Below are 6,022 nucleotides of genomic sequence, written 5' to 3' on the forward strand. Positions count from 1 at the left end.
GGAAGGCAGCTTTCTCCTAAGCCTTCCAGGTGAAGGGTTTATAATCACCAGACTGGACCTGGAAATTACCTGAAGTTTTTTCACCAGAAGCTGGACTCCTCACCATGGTAAAAGCAGTATAGACATCATGATGTAGACAGTGGACAAGTATAAACGATTTTGAAACGTGGGAGTGACATGATGGAATTTTCAGGCTAACAACCCCCACAACAGTGTGAGAGTGGGGTTGGGGACTGTTGCCAACAATAAAAATGGCTGAGAGACAGTCTCAATAGTTCAATATGCAGTTTTAAACCTTCTGAAGGCCCTTCGTTCAGCTAAGAGCTTTCCAGGATAATTCTGAAATCACTAAGTCTAGACCTGAGTATTCTAAGTCATTCACTTTTCAACTCCTCTTTATTAAGGAAAGGGATGCTTAGAATTAAGCTATCGGGTTTGCTTCTTTGCCTGCATTTATACTTGTTGCAACTCTTCTTTTCCATTAAAGAATGAGAGGTGGGAATTGGGACCAGTGTTCTCAAATACTTATTAAGGATTCCCATTTCATCTCTTTCTTGACCTTCCAGAGCTGCTTTCAATATCTGACATGGAAATAGTATGATCAGTGGAGTTTCTGTATAATGTTAGGAGTTGGAGATCCATCACACAGCTAGCTTTCTAGATACCTGTTCCTGCATTTGAAATGATCAAAAGTATTTTGGATCAGTGCTCACTTCGGCAGCATATATACTAAAATTGGAATGATACAGAGAAGATTAGCATGGCCCCTGTGCAAGGATGACATGAAAATTCGTGAAGTGTTCCATTAAAAAATAAAAAAAGTATTTGGATCGTTGTATGATATTTATTTTAAAATGCAGCAATGTTGTAAATGCCGTAAACTAATTTATTATGAATCAATGTGTTTATGAGTTGATATATTCACACATGTATTCATATTTGAAGAAGTATCAGTGAGTAGTAATGGTCTAAAACCATATAATATGCTTTTAGAGTTGCTATGGTAACTTATTTTCTTGGAAAATCTAATAGGTGTCTGGAAACCTGCCATGGTTACTTACCAGCTATTGGAGAAATACCACTGCATTTTATTTTTAAAAAAGATCTGCTTATTTATTAACTTTATTGTAAATTTCCATAAATTTTGGCAATATGAACTATTTTTAATTAGTATCAATTGAAAGGAATTATAATTATATTTTCAAATAGTTAAGAAAATATAAATATAAACAAATAATCAATAAAGCCTTAAAAATATGTATTTGAAAAGACTTGTGTAGAGTGTCCAAAATCCAGAGCACCAAAAACTCCAACTATTGACAAGAATGTGCAGCAACAGAAACTCTTACTCATTGCTAATGGAAATACAAAATGGTACAGCCACTTTACAGGACAATTTGGTAATTTCTTATGAAATTAAACATACTCCTAGCATATGATCTAGAAATTTTGCCCCTAGCTGTTTACCCAAAGTAGTTGAAAATGTATGTCCATACAAAAATGTGGAAGTTTGTAACAGCTTTACACAAAATCATCAAAACTTGGAGGCAACCAACATGTCCTTCAGTAGGTGAATGGATACACTGTGGCACATCATTGTCATCCAATGACAAGGAAATACTATTAAATGTTAAAATATATGAGCTCTCAAGCCATGAAAAGATACGAGAGAAACTTAAATGTCTATTACTAGATGAAAGAAGCCAATCTGAGAAGGCTCCATACTGTGTAATGCCAGGTATATGACATTCTGGAAAAGCCAAGACTATGGAGACAGTAAAAAGCTTAGTAGTTGACAGTAAAAAGCTTAGTTTAGTAGGGAGTGAGGAGTAATAGACAGAGCGCAGAAGATTTTTAGGATAGTGAAACTGCTCCATACTGTAATTTTGGGTACATGTCATCATACCTTGTTTCAAACCCATAAAATATACAACATTAAGAATTAACCCTAATGTAAACTATGAACTTTGGGTGATTATGATGTGTCAATGTAGGCTCATCAATTGTAACAAATATACTACCCTGGTGGCAAATGTTTAAAAAAGATCTGGGAAAATAAAGCACAGACAAATTCTTGATAAATGTTATTGAGAAAGAGAAGCAGAGAAAAGGTACCCTTCAATGAAAATATTAAAACAAAAAAACAAGTAACCAGAACTTAAAATTTAGAAGGTTTCTCCTTTGTACAAATTTTGAATTAAATAAGACGAAAGAAAAATACTTTTATAAGAAAATATACAATCCAGACTTTTTAGAAGTGATCAATAGTTATAAATTAATAATTCAGAAAAAATAAAAATATAGTAAAACATAGTCTAAAAATAAGACTTATAAACGTGTAAATGTCCAGATTACTTTTAAAGAAAGGTATTTCACTATGTAAAACTATTTCAAAACATGGAAACATTGAAAAATTAATTGACTATTTTTCTTTTTTAAAAGCTACTCTTGCTGCTTTTGTTTTTTATTTTTACTTTTAACTTTTAAGTTCAGGGTTACAGGTGAAGGTTTGTTTCGTAGGTAAACTTGTGTCATGGGGCTGTGTTGTACGGATGATTTTATCATCCAGATATTAAATTTAGTACCCATTATTTATTTTTCCTGATCTTCTCCCTCCTCCTATCCTCCACCCTTTAATAGGCCCCATTGTATGTTGATCCCCTCTATGTGTCCACCAGTTTTCATCATATCGTTCTCACTTACAAGGGAGAACGTGCTGTATTTGTTTTTCTGTTTCTGCATTAGGTTGTTAAGGATAATGGCCTCCAGTTCTATCCATGTCCCTGCAAAGAACATGATTTTATTCTTTTTTATGGCTACATAGTATTCCATAGTGTATATGTACCCCACTTTCCTTATCCAGCCTATCACTGATGGTCATTTAGGTTGATCCCATGCCTTGCTATTGTGAATAGTGCTGCAATGAACATACACGTGCATATGTCTTTATAATAGAATAATTTATATTTCTTTCGGTATAAATTAGGATATAGGCGGGGATAAGTACAAGCTAGAATAACTCAAATCAAAACACTACAAAGATAACAAAAGATAAATTATTGGTCAAATTAATTTATGTACATAGATTCAATATTCCCAAATAAAATGTCCTCAGATTCACCTCAGGTATTCTCTGAAAGAAGACCATATCCAGAAGTATGATTTGATCTGGAAATGCAAGATTAATCAACATTAGAAAGTCTTATATATATATAATCTACTACATTTATTAAAAGAATAAATATGTGATAAGCTGCATCCAAAGTATTAACAAATCTAAACATGCATTGATAGCAAGTGCGCTAAGAAACAAGAAATGTGAATGAAGTGCCTCAATTTTGAGAAAAGGTATTTAGAAAAATTTACATCAAATAGTATATTTGTCAAATATTGGAATCATTCCAGATAAAGTAAGAGATAAGAAAAAAGTCATAATTTTTAACAATATTGAGGATGATACAGGAGCTCCTAATCGATGTATTTAGAAAAAGAAATGTGAAGTATAAATATTGGAGAGAGTTAACATTCTCCTTTTGTTCATACAATGTGCTTCTCTTCACAGAAAACTCAATAATATGAACTAACAATGTGACAAAATAGGTCAGCAGAGTGGCCAGAAACAAGGGCAAAATAAGAAAATCAATAATATTCCTATACAAAAAGAATATTCAATTAGAAAATATGCTAGAGATCCCAAAACAATTGTGAAAAAAATTATAAAGTGCCTACTCATGTGCCTAATAAGAAATGTATAAGGGTTTATTGGAAAAATTTACAAAACGCTACTAAAGGAGTAAAAGCTGTCATAGGAGAATAGAATCATAATCCACGTTTGTAGATATAAAACTTTATATTTTATTTTATTAAAAAAAATTTTTTTTTGAGATAGAGTCTCGCTTTGTCGCCCAGGCTGGAGTGCAGTGGCCAGATCTCAGCTCACTGCAAGCTCCGCCTCCCGGGTTTACGCCATTCTCCGGCCTCATCCTCCTGAGTAGCTGGGACTACAGGCGCCGCCACCACGCCTGGCTAGTTTTTTGTATTTTTTAGTAGAGGCGGGGTTTCACCGTGTTAGCCAGGATGGTCTCGATCTCCTGACCTCGTGATCCGCCCGTCTCGGCCTCCCAAAGTGCTGGGATTACAGGCTTGAGCCACCGCGCCCGGCCAAAACTTTATATTTTAAAGATACCAGTTATCTTCAAGAAATTTCTTACTCTCCCAATAAAATTTCCAATAGATTTTTTTTAATTGAAGGAAGACTTGAATATATCTTACATTCATAGATAGGATTGTAATTCTGCAAGTAAGGGCCAGATATATTTTAGAGGAAAGAAAATGCAAGGGTAGGAAGATGGAGAGGCAGGGTTTGGTCTTCCCAGCTATCAAAATGTTTTTAAATGATTGTAATGAAAATAATATAATATCAGAACTAATATAAAAATCAAGCAGTGCAGCTTATGAAAAATCAAGAAATAAATGCTAATAGATTAACATTTAATATATAGTGAGTGGCTTCCAGATTGAGAGATATGATGTATTTGATAAGTAAAATCAGGACAATTGATAACCCATTAAGAGAAAAATTAAAATTTTATCTCAACTGCAACAAATATAAAACCTACATTAAAAAAACACTGAAGTATTTGAGGAAAAGTTTAGAATATATTTAGGAGATTTAGATTTTCTTCTATAGCTTCAAAGAATGAAGACTAAGTTCTGATCTCTATGATGGGAAAGCTCTTACATGAGACAAAAACATTTGTTTAAAAGTTGAAAAATTGAAGAGGCAATATAACTTAGAGAATGCTTCATTTTGAGAATTAGGTAAGTGATGACTTTAGACAAGAGACATAATCTATATTAAGCTTTAATTTGAATTCGAATAGAAGATATTCCATAACAATTTAAGTAAAATAATAAATGCCTGACATTGTGTGTATATTAAATTTCAAAAATTATTGAGAATGGCTGGAGTTCAAAATGCCCAGTAGAAGCTTATTTATTAGGATTTTAGTAGTGGAGGAAATTCCATTCAATTCCCCTCTGATTTCTCGACTAATAATTTAAAAATTATGTATTTTCAATTAGTCTTAGTAATACCAGTCAGTAATACAAGTCGTTCATTCTAAAATGGTTCCCTTCATTTACACTGTAGATTTAGAGAATAGTGCATACAATTGAAAAGAAATAAAAACAAAAGCAATTAGGTGGTATACGGTTTTATGTAGCTTTGGTAATCACCTCTAGAACATTCCATTTATCTTAATTTTTATAATGGATTAGTTTCTCTTCAGCCAGTGCTGGAAGGCTATTGCCACAGTCTTGGATATAAAGAGCTCTGATTTACCCTGAATTCAGACATGGCTGATTTAAGAAAAAGAACCAGATTTAATTTGATTTCATTTGTTCTTGCTCCTTTCCTAGCTATATCAATCCTGCTCACTGTTAGCTTTTGGTATGGAGGTGACAAAATATTATTTCTTTCAGCACTGTTAAATTTGACAGAGGATTGAAGAGAGGTACTTGAAACCCTGAAATTAACATCTTCAGTAATGTTTTCTGCTGTTGAAATGAGTATATGAGTGTTATACCAACTGAGTCAATACTTGATATGATAAATCTTAAATTATTTAGAAATGAGGTAATTAGGCAAAAAATAATTAGCTATGTCAAGATTTGACTGGTTTATATTTTAATATCATTACTTGCAATGTGTAGGTCATATGATTATTATGACTTGGCTAAGATTACCATAGGCCTCTTTGGCATTATGATTCTTTGTATCACATACATAGGTAATTGAATTACACTTGAATTTAATATTTTTGTTGATCTAAGAGAGCGTGTTTAGTTCACATATGTTGTAACCTAAACTGTACATTTAGATATTAGCTACAATTCTGCAGAGCACCTTTCAATGCAATAATTTTAGTGCAGTTTGCCCCAAAGAATCAGTGAAATAAACTGGAATGTTTTGGAATTTAAAAAGCGAGCCAATAGAATATTGAATATACTTGTAATATAT

General features: G+C 32.7%; 1 non-coding gene across 1 annotated transcript; it reads left to right on the forward strand.

The window, feature by feature from the left end:
• The first annotated feature begins 705 nt into the window (after nt 1-705).
• On the forward strand, nt 706-812 carry LOC114676481 (U6 spliceosomal RNA). Its single transcript, XR_003727553.1, has one exon. It is a non-coding gene; the product is annotated as a U6 spliceosomal RNA (small nuclear RNA).
• The last annotated feature ends 5,210 nt before the right edge of the window (nt 813-6,022 follow it).

Source organism: Macaca mulatta, chromosome 2 (assembly GCF_049350105.2).
Source record: "Macaca mulatta isolate MMU2019108-1 chromosome 2, T2T-MMU8v2.0, whole genome shotgun sequence".
Taxonomy (NCBI): Eukaryota; Metazoa; Chordata; class Mammalia; order Primates; family Cercopithecidae; genus Macaca; species Macaca mulatta.